This window comes from Ursus maritimus, unplaced genomic scaffold (genome assembly GCF_017311325.1).
Source record: "Ursus maritimus isolate PB19 unplaced genomic scaffold, ASM1731132v1 scaffold_10, whole genome shotgun sequence".
Lineage (NCBI taxonomy): Eukaryota > Metazoa > Chordata > Mammalia > Carnivora > Ursidae > Ursus > Ursus maritimus.
Genome location: NW_024423344.1, coordinates 18220594 through 18244943, shown reverse-complemented (window position 1 = coordinate 18244943; position 24350 = coordinate 18220594). Strand labels below are relative to the sequence as shown.

General features: G+C 42.0%; 1 long non-coding RNA gene across 1 annotated transcript in view; it reads left to right on the top strand.

The window, feature by feature from the left end:
* The first annotated feature begins 344 nt into the window (after positions 1-344).
* The window catches only part of LOC103677649, a 38068-nt gene continuing 14062 nt past the window's right edge, over positions 345-24350 (top strand). Inside the window, exon 1 of the long non-coding RNA XR_572493.2 lies at positions 345-1205. This is a non-coding gene — a long non-coding RNA (uncharacterized LOC103677649). The remainder of the gene's footprint in view (positions 1206-24350) is intronic.

The window sequence follows — 24350 nt, the reverse complement described above, 5'->3', positions numbered from 1 at the left end:
GAGTGACTGACTGCAGGGAGTGCAGAGGCTTGATTTTCTGGGGATATAGTGCCAGTGTTCTTTCTCATGACCTCAATGGGTTTCCATGAATTTTCAATTTATGAATATTTGTAAAACTAAAAATAGAGGTACTTTTCCATCTCTACGTAATATTGCAAAACAAAGAAATGGTAAAAATGCTTGCTGAAGAGTGTATATATCAGCTCAGGGCATGATCCCAGCGTTCTGGGATCGAGCCCCACATCAGGCTTCTGTGCTAAGAGCCTGCTTCTTCCTCTCCCACTCCCCCTGTTTGTGTTCCCTCTCTCGCTGGCTGTCTCTATCTCTGTCAAATTAATAAATAAAATCTTTTAAAAAAAAAGGAAATAAAAGAAATGCATAAAGAAGGTCTGTGGTAATACATCACGAGCAAGCTCTCATGGAAACATCTTTAATAACTGCTGAGAACCACTGTAGGGCCAACAAACACCCAAATAAAATGTATCCAGAAAGGAGAGCAAGCAAATATTTTAAATCCATTCAAAAAAACATGGCATCGGCCAGGTTCTCCTATAACACACCGTCCAATTCGGGGTGCTCTATTTGTAACACACCACCACATACCAGCCCTATCAATCTGCTTAATATTTCCGATAATGTGCCTTCCTTCTCTCAAGCTATTACCATCTTTCCTCATTTCTGCCAAGAAATGATGAAGAAAAAGAATAGTGCAGACAAATAAAAAATGCCAAAGCCGACCTTGCAAGGAGGTGAGTCAATAAATAAGACCATCAGCTTTGTCGTTGCTCAGAATGTTCCCTAGTGTTCTGCAACTCGGGCTGTTCTTTTTAAGGGTGAGCAATTCTCCGAGGTGTCTCTCTAGACTTTTCCTCAGTGATGTCCATCCGATCTAATTCCGGATTTACATTCCTGGATGTGGCTCTAACTGCCCACGCTCCTCTTCATTTCGTCCACAGTCGCTAGTCTTGTCTAGATTGTATTTTGCTGGACCGGTGTGGACAAAGATTATAAAGCTGCATCAAAACAGATCCAAAGTACCGAGTGGCTCTTGCTGTATCAAGCCGTTCAACTGTGAAGGCACCTGCCACAGGCTGTGTGCAATGGACACGGTCATTATTCTGCCCTGCAATCGCTGAAGTTGAATTCCGAGGTGCCAGTGTGATGGGAGAGCAGCTTCCTGCTCGACAAGAGTTATTTGGACAAAGGTATGTAGTACTGGGCGTGTGTGTCGGCTGTTCTCCAGTGATGCTATTTGTATTCGGGGAGGGGGATGATTTATTAATTTAGGGGAGGAGTAGCCCAGAATAGCTCTGAAGATATTTAAAAAAAACAACAACCCTGTTTCTCTGAACATCTATTTATCCCTTTCTACCTTTCATTTTATGTCTTTTTTTTTCTTTTTTTAACTTCTGTCTAACACAACAAAACACCCCTGCAGAAATGACACTCCAGTTCACCCAAGCAATTTATTAGTATTTGATGTAGTTAGAAAAGATTTTTTAAAGTTATTTCTTGGCCTTTTTCCAAATGTCTAGAAAGGCCATATTTCCCCCTTGGCGGTTTGCAGGGACTAAGTTTTAAAGGGGGAAAGAAGTAAGATAACAAAGTACAGGCAGGAAAAGAAATCCTCACATTTCTCTAGTTCTCCCCTTCGGCCAACCTGACTGTCTGTGCGGGCTGCTGTCCAGCCGCGGAGCCAGCGCTGTTTTCCTTGGCTTGTTTTTGTCTCTGGCCATGATACTCATCCAGAAGTGCTTCTGAGCACAGCTTTGGTTCAACCTAGACCCTCCATAGAACACTACCTTCCACAATGGAGGCATTTAACGAATACGGGTGTGGCATATGCGGTGTGTGCCCCAGGGGTCTTCTTTGCAGGCTGCAGTGGGTGCTGCTAATCCAGACTCCAGCAGGCTCTGGAGGATGGTTTCTCTGCGTTCAGAGCTTCTTTGTTAGGACGTGTCTGGGTGGTATGCCCTCCCCCACTATCACCCCAGGGGGGCCCAGGGTCAATGACAGCCTGAGGTGGGGGGGGGATTACGAAACACCCCCTCTCACCTCTAGTAGGATAGACTTGAGGTTTAATTTAAACTCCGGTGTTTCCCTATTTGATGAGAGTAAGCACTGACTTCCTTTGAAGCCACTGCATTGCTTAGCTACTCCTTCTTCCCCATCTGGCTGCTCTCTTTCCCCAGCAGGTTTCTCCTGAGAGCGCTGTAAAGAACTGGGGAGGGCTGGAGATGTGCCAGAGTCAACAAGGTAGCCTGCCACAGTTTCATGGATATTGGAAGAGGAGTGCCTGGATCAGAGACAAGGGACAATTTCTCACACACAGCAAGCTAGTAGCCAGAGGCATCTTTATGGCATTGGTTCCCCAGTCCCTGCACCCAGAGGACCAAATGATGACTTGGCCAGGAGTCTCATTGCAGGAGAAACTCACTGAACTTAGGGATGTTGAACCTTTGATAGCAGGAAGTGAGCAAACCTGTCCTTAGCGCACAGGCTCTACTATCTCTATCTTCCCAAGTGGATCGCCATGCAGACATCCTTGACAAGGTGATCCAGAACACAGGCAACCAATTCCTCTGACCACAGAGCATACAGAAACACGACAGACCTGAGAATGTTGTCATTCAGCGGTATTCTACTCTTATTTCTACATCTTCTTGGTGTCTGAAAGAAGTTATCCACCATTATACTACGTCAATGACTTTGATTGGCCTGACTTACAGACGTGGGCACCAAACTGTTCACCTTGCTTCATATGGGCTAAGGCTAATAGTACTCCAGGGTAAGGCCAACCTGCAATATTGATCCCAACCGCAGCCCGAGTCTCAGACTCAAGCAGCTGAATAAATCTCATAAACTATAGGCTTCCAACCTAGAAAGTCAAGAGTTCTCTCCTTCATTTCCATAGTGACCCTTCCACTTTGCCTGAGGCATTCATTCTGATACACAGGATACATTAGCAATTGCATGGACTCTGCACTGGCCCCCAGGAGGAGGTCTAGGGCAGTTCTACTACCCCTGACAGCTCTGGCCAGTTAGTTGAGACCCATTTGAATGCCTTCAAAAACCAACATATTGTCCTTGATCACTTCAGCAGCAGTCAGGGACAGATTTTTATTGCCTTTTCTAACTGGATGGTTCCTATTGCAGGGATAACTCCTTCAGGGTACACAAAAATAATGACTCAGTTTTCCCATTGATCTCCCCCCACCCGGGCCCCGTAACAAAGGAGTCTCATTGTAGAAAGACATCTTTAGTTTTCTGAGGACTATATGATCCATTTGTTATGTTGTCTTACACACTTAAAGAATTCTTAAATCACCAGGTTTTGGGAGGGGGAGGGAAGTTCGTATCTGCCTTCCAGGTAAGTGTAGTCCTGAGGGCACAGATGGCAGCCTGGGGAAAAAGGTGTTCAGATTGCTGGTGACAGTGTCTCCAAGGTGGCCTCCCGGCAGGCTGGTAGCCCTTAGGGTTCCTAGCTCAGGTGGAATAATTGAGCCAAGTTCTTACTTTGAAGGGACTGCCTGGTGTCAAGCTGGCTTCACGCTTCATTTTCATTTGAAAGTGGGACTTGTTTAACCCTTCCTGCCTTGTCAGTCATTGAGCTCCATGTTGTCCTACCCAAAATAAGAACATGAGGCTGAGAATCACAAGACCTCTGTGGGTTAGGCACGCAGCTTTGACAAGATGCCACCAGCAAGCTGATGGCTCCTCAAAAGAGGTGCACCCAGCAGTTATATCAGGGAGGTAACAAGTCCAAAACCGTACAGGGCATCTCCAAGTGGAGACCACCTTCCTTTACCAGAGACTCAAATCATCAAAATGACTAGTCGAAGATTTGTAGCTCAAAGGACTCACTAAAGCTGTGAGGTCCCGAAGGCACGAGAACTTCTCCACATGCGGTTCTTCTCACTCAGAAGAATCTGCTTGGCACTTGTGAGCATTCACAAAACAAGCACAACAAGCACCAACGCTGAGAATACATTCAGCCACGACAACAGTGCAGCCAATCAGCCCAAAGGACTCTTCCCACAAGGCTCCCCACTGTGAGCTCTGCCTAAACCCCACTCATTAGCTGAATCCAGGAGTCCTCCCTCACCAAGAGATGCATGGTGACTTGGGTACCTGCATCCTACAGAGCCATAAAACTTTCAGATCTTCTCCTCCCTTCCTACATACGCATACATATGCATATGGCCTTTGGTCACCTTAAGACATCCTTAGGGCAGCTGAGGTTGGAATACAGGGGAGGATGGGATCAGAGCAGCTGTGTAAGCAAGGTGGGTTCACTTTCGGTTTCAGCCAGCACAGGAGAGGAGCAAGTCTCAACCAGAGGAAGCCCCAATATTTTCAGTCCACATAAAGCCCTGTATCAATCAGCAAGCTCATCACTACCAATGCCATCAGTTTCGGCTGTGGGGGCCCCTGGATTGCACAGCCACAGCCATGTTGTTTCCCAGTTGGGGCTGTAGAGTTCACACGTGCTTGCTGGCTTGGGCTTGACTCCTGCAGTGACAACTTTTGAAAGGGCTCAACCTTAATTCAAGGTATTTACTGCTTGTTGCCTCTGTAACATCTCTTAATTTTTCACCTGTTTTTAACATAAGGCTAAGGAAGTTTTTCTGGAAGGAGGGCTGATGACAAAATTTACCTAGAATTCTTCGTGTCAGTCTCTCATACACCAGAGAGTCATGTTCATCAGCAGTGTAGACCCATTCCCGAGTGGTAGGAGCTCAATTACTAGCCGATGCCACGTCTGTAGTTTCCTGTGAGAGTTTTTATTTATTTTTTTTTTTATGAGATCAATCTCCCCAAGAGGGTCAGTGTTCCCTCATTGAAGCCACGACCTACTGCAAAAGAATTTACGACTTCTTATCTCTGAATAGCTCTAATGTTGACAGGAACAGCAGGAAGGGCTGAGTCACAAGATGGCTGCCCTGTTTCCATTTGGCCACGCTACATGTCCCATTCTCATGGGTCAAGCTTAGCAGCCCAAATTTTAACAATTCACTTGTTTCTGCCCTTGAAATTTTTTCTCTTTTCACCATCTACATCTTTGTAACTGTTGTCTGTAGAGTGTAGAAATTCCTGCCACCCTCCTTTATACTGGTTGTTACAAAGGTGTGGATGTGAGGCTGATCTCCAGATTGGTAAGGAAGCCCCTCTACCCAGAGGGATGTTTGCAACATTCGAGGTACCATTCTGACAGCTGTGTTGAAATTACTTCCTAATAGTTGACCTACAACCACCTTCCCCATTCATCCTCATTAATAGACACTACAATTGAGGACCACCTATTGCCTGGTTGAGCACAAAATTTGGCTAAAATATTCACTACAGGTTTCCATGGACTTCCTTCAAATTTTGTTAAGTGACTCAAGAAATTCTCGTTCTTCCTCTTTCAAAAATCACGTCCCTATCAGCACCCCATCCTTCCTGCTAAAACTGTCAACAACTGTGAGGGGTCCGAGATTTTACCCTCCTTGCAAGCTAGCCAGGCCACCTGCTACTGTTCATGGGTCCTGGAAGATAGGAGACTGCTGTGTCAGCGACAAAGGACAGCTTATGATACAGAGCAATAGCAGTAGCCAGAGTATCTCCATTTTAACATTGGTTCCCTACGCCCTAATTCCCATAGAATGAAGCCCAGAGAGCCATTGGCACTCACACAGTAGGTCACATTATAGGAGAGAAACCTTGAGCTTAGGGAACTTCAATCTTTTATGCTGGCAAATAAGCAAACGTATCTGACCTTTGTCCCAGGAGCAAATGTTATCTTTATTATGTTATACAATAAACAAACTGATCTTTTACTTAGGAAGGAGGCATTATCTCTAACTTCTAAGGCCCTTTATTAACTAAATAACCGTGAAAAGATAGTTCAGAACAAGCTAGTGCTGATAAAACAAGTTGAAATATGAGAGACCCATGAAGAAGTGCCTCCCAATATTCATTCTCTTAATAAATCAATTTTATATGAACCTTTATCTCTAGTTCTGCTTCTTTGGAACTCAAGACAGTGGGGGAAAATGAAGAGTTGGAGGTCAAGTTTGAAAACCATAATAATAATGATAATGACTATCATGTCTCAGCCTGTTTGGGTTGCTATGACAAAATGCCATAGACCAGGCAGCTTAAAAACAAGAGAAAATTATTGTTCACAATTCTGGAGGCTGGAAGTCCAAAGCCAGGGTGCCTGGATAGTCTGGTGTGTGTCTGGTGAGGGCCTGCTTCCCGGTTCATAAATAAATGGCCGTCTTCTTGCTGTGTCCTCAACGTGGTAGAAGAGGTGAGGGAGCTCTGTCAAGTCTCCTTTATAAGGGCACTAATCGTGTTCAGGAGGGCTCCACCTTTATGACCTAACACCTCCCAAAGACCTCCCTCCCAACACCACCATGTTGGGCGTGAGGATTTCAACATATGAATTTTGGGAGGATACAAACATTCGGACCATAGCAAACATTTGGACGCTTTCCTATAATTTTGTAGATTATTTAAAGTTGAATAACAGTAAGAAGGCATTTTGGATGATCACATGTGTTTGGCTCTCTTTCCTGGTGCTGTAGTTGATAAATTCTAACTATTGAGAGAAAATGGGTGTTTGCCAAGGGAGCAATGTCAATAGAAACATTTCCAAATGAGAGCATGCCGATTAAATGTTTAATTCAGCTAGCTTTGCAAACTACATCATTAGCACAAATTACCTTAAAGGTCTCCCTAGATTTTTCTTTCTAGTTCAGTTCATTGGGTGTTGCTTTTTTATTATTATTATTACCGAGGCTCACAGACTCTATTTCTTGGTTTAGACATTATCCCTCCTGTCAAAGAGTCTGCATAACTTAGAAGATGGAGGATTTTGAGTTCCATGGTATATAAAAGGAAATGAAGATTTGTTAAGGAAATGAAGGACACATGAGTCTTCACAGATACAGATGAAGACCACAGAGCTATGTATGTGCTGCATGTTTAATATAAGTGTAGATTATACATGCACGTTTTAAAAATAAGTTCCACGGTCCGTCTGGATTTGTAGGCATGGACAGGAAGCATTTTCCACTGTTTTATGCAAGCAATTACTGTCCATCTTAGAAGTTTAAATGTACGTCATCTATCACAAGCTCTATTAATCAGCACAATTACTACCTCTACAGCACCCAGTAAATAGGATATGCGACTCAATCAGCACAGAACTTACTTAGTCAATAACTGTTTTTAAAGCAAAGTACATACTACAAATCAGCAACTATCCAAATGGCTTTAAAAAATATCATTTTCAAGGGGCGCCTGAGTAACACAGTCGTTAAGCGTCTGCCTTCAGCTCAGGGCGTGATCCCGGCGTTCTGGGATCGAGCCCCACATCAGGCTCCTCTGCTGGGAGCCTGCTTCTTCCTCTCCCACTCCCCCTGCTTGTGTTCCCTCTCTCGCTGGCTGTCTCTCTGTCAAATAAATAAATAAAATCTTTAAAAATATATATATCATTTTCAAGACTTCCATACATAAAAAGAGAAGGAAGGGAGAACAAAAATCGTTTGAGTAGATACAGTAAGTCAGCAGACTTCTATCTTCTCACGAGTCTTACAGATAGACGATGTTATCTAGATTATATGAAAAAGCTAAGAGTCTCAGTAAGGTTGATGACCTTGTTGAAGGTTCCGACATCCAGGAGGTGGCAGAGCAGAGACAAAAACCCACACGTGAGCTTCTCTCACTGTGCCATCAACCGCAGTGCCTTAAGCTAGGAAAGATTACTCCACATAAATAGCCTGAAAATGACCTCTCTCTCCATCCAGGAGATTTGCAACGTTCTGGGCCACTTAAAAAAAAAATGCCCTGGCCTCACCCTAGAGGAACCAAATCAGAATCTCTGGAGAAGAAGAGAGCTCAAGCACTAGAAGTTCTGCAGGTGATTCTAATTTGCACCCATGCCTGAGAATCTCCGGTTTAGCTCAACTCACTTCTTTCTCAGGACCTCTCGGATGTTCTGCAATGACTTCCAACTCAAAATCTACAAACCAGATCTCACACAGCCCACCTCCTGACTCTTTCTCCTTTCCTCAGTTTCCCCAATGGCACCATCACTCTTTCAGGCTTCACCAAGCCTCAAAATTCTGGTTTCTTATTTTTTTTCCCTAGGGCCTTCAAGACAAAGCATAGTTGTTAGTGAAGGGAAGTTAATTCCCTTCTTACGGGCTCCAGGTTATTCCTGTAGTGATTTCTGCTTCTGTCGTCCTCTGCCGTGTCTTCCTTGCATGAAGGGAACTGATCTTTTCCTTGTCCAGGGTAAGATATGGCTTGGTTATATACCTATTGTGTTTACATGATTGACATTAACTTACTCTGGACACTAATTTACTCTCTTCTTAGCTTTTTAATGTCTTTCTAGCAATTTTTTTTTAAACAATGCCTTGACATGAACAGAATTCTGAAATAAGTGGACTTAAAGAGTATTTTATATCCCTGAATGTAAAGCAACCCCGATACAAGGTAATTCTCCCAAGGATAATGTTTTTGACCAACTTTAATATACACATTTTGAGAGATGTAGATGAAATTGTTAAATTTCAGCTTGCAAATTTTAATGTGTTAATTACATGCATATCAATTACATATTAAATAATGCTTAATTAACGCATATTATAAACACAGACAATTGTATAATGTATCATAATTTTGTTTAATTTAGAAATACTGTTTTTTCATTTTAATATTTCCTGAAAAAATTTATTCAAATGTTTTACACATACTTTTTCACATACACTGCCATTATTGAGCCATCATCAAGCACATTTTTTCTTTATGTCCATGTAATTGTTGGTGATGCAGAATCCACATATGACGCGGTCACTGAAAATTATATCCCAAGCTACATGTAACCATTTATATAATATTTATGCATTTATTCAGCAAGTACTCATTGAGCATGTGCTGTGGGCAGAGAACAGATCTAAGCACATTTCATGTGCTGGGGTTACGGTAGTATCCTCATGGCAAATGCGTTCTGATGGAGTTTATATTCTAGCATGGGGAAGGCATACAACAAATATCTCTCAGGAACATTCTGTGAAGTGTTATGAAGACATACAGAGGGTAAGAAAATGGAGACAGATGGCGAGGTGCTTTCTTAAGATATCAGTGAAGGCCTCTTGAGGACTATATTAACCATTTCTTTTATTTTCTGTATTCTTTGACATCTGGGGTCTTCCTGACCCTGTAGCGATCACCCCTCTCAGGGTTGACCAGTTCTTATGGGTAGTGAACAGCTCTCCCATGAACATGTTTTTCAAACTAAAACCAACCAATCCAGAGTCCACCCCTCAACCACTTCCTTTGTTGGCCCTCATGCTCCGGGCCACTATCCACCTGTTCTAATCTCTCCAGGGCCAGATATCAGACAACTAGGGCCAGACCCTTTGCTGCACAATCTACTGAGGTTATTTAAACTAGTCAATCCTAAATCTACTTATCCTGTCTCTTCAGTTCCTTCTCATGGAAACAATGTAACCTCTTGCCCACTGCCCACCCCACCGCCCCGCCTTGCCTCCTGACAGACTCCGGTGTTCCCCCTGTGGCCCCACATGATTTGGCATGCTGCCTCCTCTTGGTACTGCGAGCGGCAAACTACCCTTTCAATGGCAGTTGTCTCTGGTCTGTTGGCCTTACCTACCTCAAACTTTCTACCAATGTACGTATTTTAAACAGAGGGTGTGACATCAGAGGAGAGACCTGCTGGATGAAGTAACATAGGGATATCTGGAGAGAGAACATTCCATGCAGAGAGAACTGCGTGCACTGGGCATGTCTGAGGAGCAGCAAGCTGGCCGTGTGGCCAGGGCAGCGTGGACAAAGGGGAGAACATTAGGAGACAGATCAGTAGGAAGGTGGTGGTAGCGTATGCAGTTACCTTAAATGAGAGCAGTGCTAGGGACTGAATGTTTGTGTCTCCCCTTCCCCAAATTCATAGAGTGAAGTCTTAATCCCAATGGGATGATAGGAGGTGGGGCCTCCTGGAGGTAATTAAGTCATGAGAGTGGAGCCCTCATATGGGATTGGTGCCCTTAAAAGACGAGACATGAGAGAAGTGATCTCTCTCTCTGTTATGTGAGGGTACCGGGAGAAGGCCTCTATCTGTAAACCAGAAATAGGGCCCTCCCCGAGACTCAAAGCTGTCTGCACCTTGATCTTGGATTCCCCAACCTCTAGAACTGTGGGAAATAAATTTTTGTTGTTGAAGCTAAACCGTCTATGTATTTCTGTTAGAGCAACTAGAACAGACTAAGATAAGCGGGCACTTGGGAATCACTTGAGGCTGCCAGTAATTGGACTGTCAATGGGAGAGGCAAAGGGAAAGTCTAGACACTGAATCACTCTTCTAGATAATGAGTAACTATTGTCAAAGACCAAGGCTGAGACAGGCAGATAGTTCGAATCTCCCGTGAGGTGGCTTTCAGGACAAAAGTGACCAATAAATGACTCTTGTGGATGACAAAAGAGAAATTCTGTTTCCTTATCATGCTCTCTGACTATAATGGATTATTGTGCTGAGTTATGGAGAAAAGCACTATGTTTCTTCAAATGACTTGTTGAATTGTCCTCATGCCCTAGATCCTTTTTGCATTTTGAATGAATGAAGTTTCCTTTCCTCTTCGTTTTTTGGAAGTGGGAAAAACTTTAGGTCAGAAGTCCTATTAATGGAGTAGGTCAGAACAGTATAATTTTTGGCCAGGATTTATGCATGTATGTTTAAATGCGGGGTTTATTATGCATGCAGTAGGCATAATTAGTATGCATGTAGTGGGTGCAAATTAATTAGAAAGTCTTTCTTGCATATCTTATCACTGCTCTGGGCCTGAGGGAGTTTCAGAAGTATGAAATCATGTTCCCCTCTAAGAGTAGTCATCCCGATAAGCACAGATAAAGCAACTGATTTGTAATAAGGAGCAGAATTTTGTGGTAGAGATTCCAACTTTTCTATAAACTCAGAGGAGAGGGCGATAAGAAGTGTTAGCATAATGAATGAAAAGCTTGATTTGCATTTTGATTTCAACCTTAAACAAAGTGTGAGATTGACACTGAAGGTTGGTAGAGATGCATGAAGGGAACAAACCAGGAGAGCAGAAGAAATGTGGAGTGTTTCTGGACAATGAAGAGCTCAACTGGTTGAAAAAGAGAAAATATGAACAACATATGTAATTGTTTTGAAATTTGAGAATAAGATAAACAGTTTAGTGATAACTGGAGGAAATAGTGTATCATCGATCAGTTCTTTTTTAAGAGATTTATTTATTTATTTTAGGGAGGAAGTGAGAGAAAGCCAGTGGGGGAGGGGCAGAGGGAGAGAATCTCCAAGCAGACTCCCTGCGGAGCGTAGAGCCCCATGGGGCTCCATCCCATGACCCATGAGATCACGACCTGAGCCGGAACCAAGAGTAGGGTGCTCAACCAACTGAGCCACCCAGAGGCCCTTTCATTGATCAGTTTTTTGAACAAAGAAGTGATGTAATGTGAGTGATATTTAAGGAGGGTTTTTCAGTCAGGATTAAGCCGAATGGTTAATAAATAATAATATAACAACCAGAATCAACGACAACAGGTGTTTTAATTGCCTGGGACCGCCATAACAAAGTACCGCAAACCGTGTGGTTTAAAACAATACAAATTTATTGTCTCACAGTTCTGGAGGCTACAAGTCCAAGACCCAGGTATTGGCAGCATTGCTTCCTTACGGAGACTCTGAAGGAACATGTATTCCATGCCTCTCTCCCAGCCTTGGCAGTTACCAGCAATCCCTGGCATTCTTTGACTTGTGGATGCATCGCTCCAGTCTCTGTATCTGTGATCATAAGGTGTTCTCTCCCTGTGTCTGTGTCCAAATTTCCCTTTTCTTATAAAGTCATCAGGCGTTGGATTGGAGCCCACCTCGATTTCCTATGACCTCATTTTACCTTAATTACAACTGCAAAGATTCTATTTCCAAGCAGAGTCACACTCACAGGTATCAGGGGTCAGGATTTGAACCCATCTTTTGGAGGACACAGTTAAACCCACAACATGAGTAGTTGGTATTACTATAGCAGGCACTGTGGACAGAATTGTGTCCCCCTAAAATTCATACGTTGAAGCCCTAACTCCCCCCCCCCAGTGTAATGGTATTTGGAATTGGGGTCTTTGGGTAGAAATTAGGTTTCCATGACGTCATAAGGGTGGAGGCTTCATGATGGGAATAATGCTCTTATAAGAAGCCACACCAGAGAGCTTGCCCTGTCTCTGCCACGTGAGGACACAGCAGAAGATAGCTATCTGCAAGCCAGGAAGAAAGCTCTCACCAGGTAACGGAACTAACCAGCCCTTTGATCTTGAACTTCCCAGCCTCCAGAACTATGAGAAATGAATTTCTATTGTTTAAGCCCTCCAGTCTACATGGCAGCCTGGGCTGGCTAATGCAACAGGCATGAGGTGATTCATTCATTCCGTAATTGCCAGGGCCAAGTGCCCAGAATCGGATGCCATGGACCCAGGTATTGCAGTTGATAACGCGTTTAGGCACCTAGGTATGTGTGTATTTATTTTTCCCCTAATCTACTCCCCAAAAGACTCAGCCTAGATGCCTACTTAATATGATTGTATTAGGAGGATAAAACAATAGAGAATATATGGAAAAACAAATAGGATATGATAAACTGGATGGATAAGAATTATAAAACAATACCTGCAACTCCAAGGCAACAAATTTGAAAAACATAGAAGAAATGAAAGACTTCATGACAAAATATAAAATATCCAAATTAAATTAAGAAATAAAAAAGTGATTAAACCAAACACCATAAAAGAGATTGAAAAGGTGATCAAAGAACTTCCATTAAGAAGGTGCTGGCACCAGATGGGCTCACAGCTGAATTTTATCTAACCATTAAAAAAACAGATGATTCTATCATTTGTTAAACTATTTTCGACCCCAGAAAAAGATTAAAAACTCAGTAGTTTCTTTCATAAATCCAGCTCAGATTTAATATCATAATTTCATAATGATAGTACATAAAAGAAAGCTATAAACAATCATCTGTATTAAATATAGGTGAACAAATATAGATAAAATATTGGCAAATAAAATGCAACACTGTATGAAAACACCGAGATACTCTGACTGAGTAAACCAGAATCTAAGAAAGCAAGGCTTATTTTTATGGTCAAAAAATCTGTCGACCTAATTCAATTAATTAAAATGAAAGGTTTATAATTAGATGAATAGATGCAGAAAGTTTATTTACTGAAACAGAGTAGGTATTCTTGATTTCAAAGCTCTAAGTTATATGGGATTGATAAACACTATTTTTGAAAGACAACAGATATTTTTCTGAATGGCCAAGCACTAAAGTCAAGAGCCAGTCAAGGATGTCACAGAGTATTTTGCAACTTACTTATTGATTGCAAAGGAGAAAATAATAATTCTACAAGATAAACCTGTTGATTGCTATCTTAAGCAAGTTATTAAACTTCATATCATCAATACTAGGAGGAAATAACTTCTAATATCATGGTCATGTGCCTTCTAATAAAATACCCTGACAAGGACACAACATCATTTTAAGGGTGTTCCTGTTAAAAATCTGGATCTAATCATAGAAAACATTAGACAAATCCCAACTGAGAGACACTCTGCAAAATAACTGGTTGGCACTCTTCAAAAGAGTAAAGTCAAAAAGAAAATGAAAAGTCAAAGAACTCTTTCAGAGTAAGAGATGTTAAAGAGACATTTTAAGACCTGGAATTTGTTTTATTTTTTTTTAAAGATTTTATTTATTTATTCGACAGAGATAGAGACAGCCAGCGAGAGAGGGAACACAAGCAGGGGGAGTGGGAGAGGAAGAAGCAGGCTCATAGCGGAGGAGCCTGATGCGGGGCTCGATCCCAGAACGCCAGGATCACGCCCTGAGCAGAAGGCAGACGCTTTAACGACTGAGCCACCCAGGCGCCCCATGACCTGGAATTTAATTCTGAGCCAGGGGAATAAAAAGTATAAAGGGGTAATTGATAGAAGTTGAATATAGACTTGAACTAGATAATATAATTTTATCAATGTGAGACTTCTTGGCTTAACAACTGATTTTATCAGTAAAAAGATAGGATGTTTCCCCTTACTCTAAATTGGTTCAGACAAGAATAAATACATACACCCACGGACACATACACAGGGAATTTTGGACTAAATGGGACAAAATAAATACAACTGGTGAACCTGGTATGTGTATGTGCGTGTGTTTGCTATATACACATAGATATCAATGACATATGTATGCATTTACCGATAGTATGTGTTTCATATTTAATACACACACACTCAATGAGAGTTCCTTGTATTATTCTTATAACTTTTCTATAAGTTTTAAATAAAAGTTACCAAACTTTTGTTCAATGGTATGGAACAGATCAATGTTGAGGGAGTTTATTTTTTAAGAGAGTTTGTGGGGAAAAGTCTATACATGCTGAGGTTTTGGTAGTGCCAGAATAAGTGGCTTTGGGCTTGTGGTCTATAGTGTGCGGGCAGGAAGTTAAGAAGCTGGTGGCACATAGTGGTCTATATTGGACTGGCACTTAACTTCTTCACCCAGAAGCGGCTTAGTTTAAGCCTCATAGTATTTTGCTGTTTGACTATTAACTACAGTTAGTGATGACTTTGTCTACGGGCAAGTAGAAGTTTTTATTGAGGTCCTCCCTGGGTCTTAAACAAAGGGTCTGAGCCTCGGCAAAGGCTGAGCCTGTGGGTGGACTGAGTTATAGACATCGTGGAGGTTGTGCTCATGAAGCCAAGTTCAGTTTCTTGCTGGGAGATTTTCCCCAATTTATTGGCTTTGCAGTTTGTGGATTCCACAAAACCGGCACTGACTGGCAACCTAACCAAGCTGAAACCAAGGATGCATTTGCTCTTTCTCTATCTCTCAGGCACCATTGAGTGTTCTGCGATGGCCTTAGACAATACTAAGTTTTAAGCCTGGAAACATAATTCTTTCTTGCTTTAGGGGCTGTGGTTTGGCTTGTTTTCTAAATTTGTTGGGTGTAGGACCTGGTAAAATCACACATCCTGCTAACTCTTGGACTCTGTGAAAAAAAATGAAGGATATACAAATCTTGATGTTATGATTTCCAAGGCCCTGAAGAAACTGCACACATTCCATCTGGAGAAAGCTCAGACTGCACCTACTGAGGCACCAAGAACTCCAAATGCTGGGACTGAGCAGAATAAAGCAAGAAAGAGCATAGTCCTTGGTTTCATTTTCACAAGAACTCTGGTCTTTAAACATCTAAGTCCACAGGGCAAGATAATTTAATTTTGGACTGTAATCTGCAGTGGGATGTAACATGTAATTCTCTTTGGAAATTTAAAATTAAAAGAAGGGTTATGTTAAAATCCAGAGTATCTCAGTTGTTAAGGGTTGAATTGTGTCTCTCCCAAAATTCACATGATGAAGCCCTAACTCCCAGTATCTCCAAATGTGACTGTATTTGGAGACAGAGTCTTTAAAAAGTTATTGCTTTGATGAGGTCATTAAGGTAGTCCCTAATTCAATCTGCCTGGTGCCCTTATAAAAAGAAGAGATTAGACACAGACAGGTACAGAAGGAAAGCCATACAGAGATGGAGACCATCTGCAAGTCAAAGAGAAAGACCAACCCTGCTAATAATTGATCTCAGACTTCCAGCCTCCATGACTGTGAGAAAACAAACTTCTGTTCAGTCTAGTACACCCATGTTATTGGATTTGTTGCTGAGGTATGCCTATAGATTTTATTATTGGAGTAACAGTGGTTGTTACTGGAAAGATGGCCTAAAGATGAGAACAGAAATTTCCTGAAAGATTGATGGTCCCCTCCCCATGGGAGCTTGAGAGTTAAACCCAAAGAGTTAAGAGATCAAAATGAGAAATGTGATAAGGAATGTTTTTTCACTACTCTTGGTGTTTCCCTTCTGTGAAGGGACCACAATTAAGTGTAACTCCTAGCCTCTCTGCCTTTTACTCATTTCACCCCAAGGTGGCAGTGGCGTAGTGGTTTGCCCCATTGGTAAAGTTTGAATTAAGCTGGTCATATATAAGATGGTTACCCCACTGAACTCTTTTGACTGGGTGGGTAAGTGTTTCTAATTCCACATTCGCTAGCAGACATATCAGGCTCTCCAACTAAACTATGTTCTCCAAACTTCATTTCAGTTGTAAAGGTGGTATTTTGATTTCCCATCTGCCTTACCTTTTTTTTTTTTCTCTATTTCTTCAGAATAGGGAGTGGAGGATAAACACCCCCTCAAAAACACAACAAATGATTCTATGTGTTGTAACTTTCCATTCTAAAGTATTAGTTTTTTTAAAGTGAGGATTGCAATTAATCTTGGACAACTGTCTTGGATTAGCAATGCTCCCAATGTCCTATACTCCAGGAAGGAGTGTAGATTAAAGATAGAATCAGTGTAAAGATAGAATCAGTGACTGACTTCCCCTTTCCTGTTGGAGGCTACATTGTAACTAGGAGAGCCCAAATTTTATAACATGTATTTAAAAATTTATTAGATGTTTAACCAAGGCCAGGTCCAATTTCATGCTGATTTTTAAAAAAACCTGGGTGTTGATTAAAAAAATTATTTAGTCCTTTACAGTTTATAAAATACTTGCATATACATTGTCTGATTTTCCCCAGAAAACTGGATGACTCAGTTTATATGAATTATGAAAAATAACAAAGCAAATTAGCGAAAATCACCACAAGCCTAGCTCTTGTGGTTCCAAGTTCAGAGATCTTTCTGCTATATAATGCAGTTTCTTTGTAAAAATTCATTAACCCTGACATTTGATGAAGAGTCTGAAAAATAGAGAGCTCTAAATAACCAACAATATGTTCAGTTGCATTTGCGCTTAAACCGTGTGAAATAAAATTTAAAAGAATGTAGGAACTGTAATATACCTAAGCAGTGTGGGATCTTAGTGCTGGAACATTCAGCCTTGCTTTGCTGGTTGTAAGGCACATGAGCATCATTACATTTTCAGAAATATCTGAGAGTTGGCAACTGCTACGTCATTCTTACAGGAGAAAGTACTCTGATTATTCTTAAACTGTTCTCCTCTTCCCTTCCAAAATCAGAGAGAAATGGCAGCTTCCAGAAGGTTCTCACACAATTTCTGGTGTGCAGCATCTTGAAGATGCAGCATTCCTGGTTCGTCTATGCATCTTCCCCTTCCTATTTTTCCTTCTTTTTCCTGGCCTTCATCTTTTGTCTGGGGTAGCTGAGGATGGACCTGGATCAGAAGAAACTTTCAAAACCCAGTTTTTTCTCTGCAGGCCTGATTCTAGCAAATATTAATGGAAATCTTGTTCGCCTCAGTGGTTTTTCTCCTTTGGGTTGGGGGGCTTGCCTCCTAGTCTCCATCTTTCTTCCTGTTCCCAATGCACCATCAGTATCTTAACTCCAAAAAATAAATTCTCCCAAGGTGCTAGTGAGAGAAGGCACAAAGTCCTTGGTCAGATACTATCTACACGTTTGAAAGCGGAGTTTTCTTGGTTCGCCATAGCTGATGCGATGGTACTGATGAGGACACGGAATACTCATGAGGTTCAGTGGGGTGGAGTCCGGAGCTGACGACCAAGAAAGAATTCTTGAGGCGTCTTTGGTGCAAAATTGGTGGTTTATTAAAGCACAGGGACAGGACCGGTGGGCAGAAAGAGCTACTGCCCCGGGGTTGTGAGGGGTGGCTGTTATATACCATGGGGTTGGGGGAGGTAAGGAAAAAGGGAGGTTGAGGAAATACTTTCATATGTTAAAGAAGACTCACAAGATACCAGAGGCCTTGCCATTGTCAAGTTAAGGTTGTTTTTCCCTCTAGCAAGGCATTAACATTAAGATGGTTGGGAACTTCCTGGAGGCTGCAGATTATAAGGACATTTAATATCTACGTATCTACATTCCCTTCCGGAAGCTAGGTTATTGATAGAAATGCTTCGTTCTTGTAAACTGCTAAGACATTTGTAAACCGAGGGATTGTGGTATCTATAGGTTAACTATTTCTTTGTCCTTTAGGGCAGCCAGGAGTGCCTGAGGAATGTCACGTACCTCCCATGGTGGGGGGCGGGTGTCGCGGGGTGTTAGTTTCTGCTTTGCCCTCAGCTTGCCTTCTGTTCCCTCATCAGTACAGCTGTCTGCGCTATAAACTTGGTGGTTCGAATCACTTTTTCCAGGCAGGGCTGTTCACAGTTTTCGTATCATAGTACGGAGGCAGCTTTCATATTTTCCCCTGTAGGACCGAGCCTACTCCCAGGAAATAGATCAAATAAAACAGAATAAAAATGAAACACAGTATCTCAGAGACCTGAAATAAATGGTGATTTAACTTTAGCACTTTGGAGGTGAAATTGCCTTGTGTTGTGACACATAGAGCCCTTATCATCCAAAGCCCTAAATTTAGAAGCTGATAAAAGTCTTTTTTTCTCTTTGTTTCTATAGCCTTTTATTTTTAACCTTGAATCGCCCAAAGGTGGATAATGAAACCTTTGTGTCTGCAGCTGACATATCTTTATTTGAGATGACATTTTCATAAATTATTAATAATAAAATATATAGCAATATATTATTTTCATATACTTAATCACATTTCTCAGCTATCTTATGAATAATTAAATCGGTTTTAAATAAATTTTTTAAATCAAAAATATCACTAAATATTATTATCTGTGGTAATCATCTTTCATTAATAGAGGAGGCCAGACATTTTGGTGGCTCCAAATCCAGTTTTTAATATCACATTCTTGTCATTGTCAAGAAACTTCTGTTCAACCTCACCCACTGCCCCCTGCTTCCCTGGCCCCCAGTGCCTGTCACTGGGCTTGTGCAGACCTAGACCATTTCCTTTAGGTCAGGAGCTCCTATTGATCAAAGCATAGAAAGAAAGTCACACATTCTAGAGCACATCTCCAAATATATGGATGTGTTTCAGACTGTCACCGTCACTGAAACAATGTGTTTAAAAGAGCAAATATGGATTATTTTGCATATGTACTTGGAGTGTTTCCCTTGTGGTTAGCTGAAATAAGGGTCTTGAAAAAGAAAGAGGAGGGGCCAACCAAGTTCATGAGTTCAGCGTATGTTGTGTAGAACCAGCCCAGAAGACTCCACTTTGTTAAACATCCAATTCAGGAAATAAATGAGAAAGTGCATATTCAGAGTGCAGTTGACATAACTGTACAGTATTTACACTTGTCTTCTTGAATGAATATAACTTCCACAGGGAAAAAAGCAAGGAACAAATTCTGGGTGCTCACTCTCTGTGTTCTCATTAAAGAACAATTCTTGCCGACATATCTGTCGTGCAGAAAAATTTAACTTGGGGGGCGCCTGGGTGGCACAGCGGTTAAGCGTCTGCCTTCGGCTCAGGGCATGATCCCGGCGTTACGGGATCGAGCCCCACATCAGGCTCCTCCGCTATGAGCCTGCTTCTTCCTCTCCCACTCCCCCTGCTTGTGTTCCCTCTCTCACTGGTTGTCTCTATCTCTGTCAACTAAATAAATAAAATCTTTAAAAAAAAAAAAAACGAAAAATTTAACTTGGAAATGTGCAGGAAAAGACGATGGCTTTTGGTAAGACCTTGACCCAATCATGTAAAGTAGCATGAACCAGTCCTCTTTCCTCAGAAACTATTTGAAATCCTCCAATGAAAATAAAAGTGCAAAGTGTAGCTATAAATAAGTAAGGATTTTTACCGAGAAGATCAGCAGAGGCAAGTTGAGGTTTTTGTCTCAGAACTGCCGACTCCCAGACTTGGGTGATGTGTGAAGTGTGGGAGCCATGAGATCCATGCTGGCTGCCCCTCGCTGCAGCCCGGAACCGGTGGGCTCCGCTCAGCCCCCTGCACGGGACCTTCTGGAAGCTCAGGGGCTCTATTAATGCCACCTGCTACATTTTAATTACTCTATCTACACAACAATGGACTTCTTTTGCATTTTTATGTTCATCTTCAGCCATTCATACTAAATTGACCCTTGGTTTTGTTTTGTTTTTTTTTAAAGATTTTATTTATTTATTTGACAGAGATAGAGACAGCCAGCGAGAGAGGGAACACAAGCAGGGGGAGTGGGAGAGGAAGAAGCAGGCTCATAGCGGAGGAGCCTGATGTGGGGCTCGATCCCATAACGCCGGGATCACGCCCTGAGCCGAAGGCAGACGCTTAACCGCTGTGCCACCCAGGCGCCCCGACCCTTGGTTTCATACAAGGTTCAGCATCATTCTACCTAATTCCTTTAAGAATTTTTTAAAGGGGGATGTAGTTAAACTGGAAACAGGGCACCAAGGCTTTACAATTTGGCAGTAGTGGTATAGAAAACAGTCAGCTGTGTCATGACCAATTTCCTCAAAGAGAGACCATTAGTCGAAAATGGCTTCCCTCATTCCTTTGCCTCATCTTACTCTCACCTCATCCTGAGGAGAGAGCGCCATCTCTAATGAATCCGCTGAAGTTAAAAATTTTATCTTTCAAAGACTTTGATAATGTTTTTTTACCCACACATCCAACAAAAATAAAAATAGACTTAGTAAGACATTATTGCCTCTGGAAAACAGCACGTTTTCACAGTGTATTTATAAAGTGTTACTTACACATGTTCGTCTCTCACATGATCATGACAGGCACTTTACTGAACTGAGTTACAATTAATATTATCAACACTGAGGGAAACAGAAGCCTTTATAACAAAATCCTTCCCAGATGCCATAATCAGTAATGGTATTTGATCGATATTTGCTAATTTGTTTTTTCCAAAATATTCAATATGTATCTTAAATAGAAAATGTTTTCACAATCACAGGTAACCACTTCGTCTACACTAGTACTTTTTTTTTTTTTTTTTAATATTATAGACTTTTAGAGTTTTCTCTCTGATGCTGGCTGGAATATGGCATTCACCTGAGATGATTTTAGGTCCTGGAAAGAAGGTGAATTTCTCACAACTGGAAATTAAAGACACATAGAAAGATGTGCCAGCTTGATGCTAAAAGTTATCAAAATTGCTGACTAGAAGAGAAATTACTTAGCTTCCACTCGGGGACCTCTCTTCCAAGTTTGAAAGAGGTAACCTCTATTTGCATGTGCAATTTTTTTTGCAAAGTGCCCAATGTTCAGAAATGAGTCCCTGCTAACATTTACCTAGCTCTTTTTATTTGCAGTGGGGAAGGTGGATAACAGTCTGTAAATTCAACATTCTGCTGTAGATATTTCCAAAGGTCAAAAGGCATCAGGAATTTTTCAAGCTGATATACCCTGTTAGGATAAAAAAAAAAAAAGTTTGTCAAAAGATGCTTTAATTTTAGTTTAAAAGTTAAATTATGCTGGTTTTCAATCATTGTAAATCATCCTATAAGATTAAAATTCTTCCATGTAATTCACATTGAAAAGCCAATCGACACGCAGACTACAGTCGAGATTAATACCTGGAACTCTTCATGAACGGTGAGCCCTGAGTTCCCAAGCCCTCTCCCAATGGTGAGTTCTAAAACGCATTCCTAGTCATCCCAGCAAGCTGACCCTGGGTTAGTAAACAATACACGCTCTGAAGCTACTTTCGAACAAGAACTTTCTCATGGCAATGTATTGTAATAGCCTATATATGTGACTTCGCCAGGAAATAAATTCCACAAAGGGCAAGGATTGACTTATTAGCTATTATAGCACAAGCATTTTAGTAACACCTGGCAAAAAAGAGACAACAATAATATTGTTGAATAAAGAAATGACAATGCGAAACCTCTTGGGAGAACAGTATCCTCGTTTATAAAATAAAGATGTGTCATTAGATGGTCAATAAGCTCTCTTTGAGCTGTATCAATCTTCTATAAAATACTTATTCTACATTTTTTAAAAAATTGAGTGTCTCTGACAACTTATTTTTTTTTTTAATTTTGCCCTGAAAGTAGATTCACTTTATTTATTTATTTATTTATTTATTGAATTACTTACTTGAGAGAGAGAGAAGGAGTAGGGGGAAAGACAGAGGGAGAAGCAGACTCCGCCCTACTTGGGGCTCCATTCCAGAGCCCTGAGATCATGGCCTGAGTCAGAGGCAGACGCTTAACCCAAGTGAGCCATCCAGGCGCCCCCTGATGATTTATGATAATTTAGTTGGATTATTCTCTACAGGATATTTGGCTTCCATGGAAGCCAAGATCTGTCTACACTCAGATGGAAGACTGTAGAGGAAGAAGTGTATGTGGCAGGATCTGCCCACGGGCTCTGAGCCCGTCCAGCAGCCGCCCCTCACCACCAGGCTTCGTCGGCAGCTTGGCCCACTGTAGTGTAGAAAGGAATGTTACCAGGGACTCTGTCCACTTCAGGGGACACTGGGGCATCGTAGAGTAGATACCCGATTACCAAAGTCAGCATAAACTGGATGTGTCCCCGTACTCAGATACACAAAGGAAATAGTTTCAAGAACTCTTCCCGGGGCGCCTGCGTGGCACAGCGGTTAAGCGTCTGCCTTCGGCTCAGGGCGTGATCCCAGAGTCCTGGGATCGAGCCCCACATCAGGCTCCTCTGCTATGAGCCTGCTTCTTCCTCTCCCACTCCCCCTGCTTGTGTTCCTTCTCTCGCTGGCTGTCTCTAACTCTGTCGAATAAATAAATAAAAAAATCTTTAAAAAAAAAAAAAAAAAAAGAACTTTTCCCATAGCTCTTAACTCTCCCAGCCAGACCAGAGATGTCACGAGGGTCTGTGAGAGGATCTTGTGAAGAGACTGGTGAGAGAATTCTTGGGAGGAAACTGAAGGCTTGTGATGCTGGCCACCAAGCACTGCAGCCAGCTCCAAGTCTAGTGAGGAAAGCTTTGGAAAAATCCCTTAGAGAGCTTTGAAATGTATTCTCCTTGGTAATGACCTCAGAGGCCCAAGCCCAGATTCTTGCTTGAGAAAACAAAAAACCAACTATAAACCTAGGCTTAGTCTCTGTCACCTGGGCCCCTAGAGGGTGGGGGAGTCCTCAGTGCTTAGCTGGTAGACCTAGATAGAGGCATGGCTCCCTTGGGACCAGGCTGCCATCCCAGTTTGTGAGCCCTGCAGGGAAAAGACAATGTGGACTGTATTTAGATCTTGCTCCTGGAGCTATGAGGAGACCTCGGCAAAAGAAAACCAGCCAGAAACTGACGGATCAAGGAAACTTCAAGTGAGAGGGACCTGCCAGGGAGCATTAGAAGCCTTCAAAAGATCCCCACAAGACGAGAGATGATCTTTAATCATCTGGCATGACCAGGAAGTACAGAGCCAGCATATGATTCCGCCCACCAGTCAGGCTTCTGGAATGAAGAAGCAGGGAGAAGACTTCAGGCTAACGCAATCTTAGGCCGGATATTTCAATTACTATTGTGAAGTGATGCTTGCAGCAGCAAAAGGACTCTGTTTTATTTGAGACTGAGGAAAAGTGAAACGCCTGCCAACGCTTGCAGGTTGGAGCACAGGAAGATTATTTAGTACCGTTTAAAGAGTTGGGGGAGACAAAAATACATTTCTGTTTTGGTTTCAGTGTATGAGTCATTGCTTATACAACATAGTGGTTTCACCATATTTGCCTCAGATTTGCTAATTACATGGCACACCACTGAATTTTGTTTGTTGCACATGTTTGGAGTTTCATTAAGTTGCATTTTGTTTTCCAAGAAAAGAGGAGAAAAGGCCTTGAATATGAGACACTGTTTTTGGAGTTTGCATTACCAGCTGGAAGTGCAGGGTTCTGGCCTGTTGACTCGGCTGGTGGGGGAGCGGGGGACGGTCCTTATGGGATTATATGCTCTGTAGGGCTGTCTGGGTCACCAGTGGACAGATGCCATCATGAGGAAGGACCTGATCAAAGAAGGACCTTTCCTCCACCTGTTCGCCGCGCTGCCAGCTGACAGTCTTGCCCTGTGGGCTCTTCAGGGATTGCCTTGGCCGGCTACAGACAGGATCCTTGCACAAGTGTCACGAGCCTGACCCCCTGAACTCAGGAAATTTCTAGCAGAAGCTTCTGCTTAACCATCAGTCTTACCTTTTAGAAGCAAACTAATGAACTTTTGGGACAGAAAAAGAAATATTGGAGGAAGAGGCCGGCACAGATGAACCAGAAAGTGCCAGAAGTGACCAACAGTTACCTAGGCCTCATTATAATGTTCAAATCCCCTTCTGAATATTCATCCTAAGTGCTTTTCCTCCTTTGGGGAGACATAGCTTTGGAAATTATTCCCCATCATCTCCTTGTTAGTTAAAATATAGTTGACCTTGTGAGGCAAAAGCCCCCCTGGGGTAGTCTCTATCTGCAACTCACCAAGGAGTGGGCCCACTTTGGTTTGGTAACAC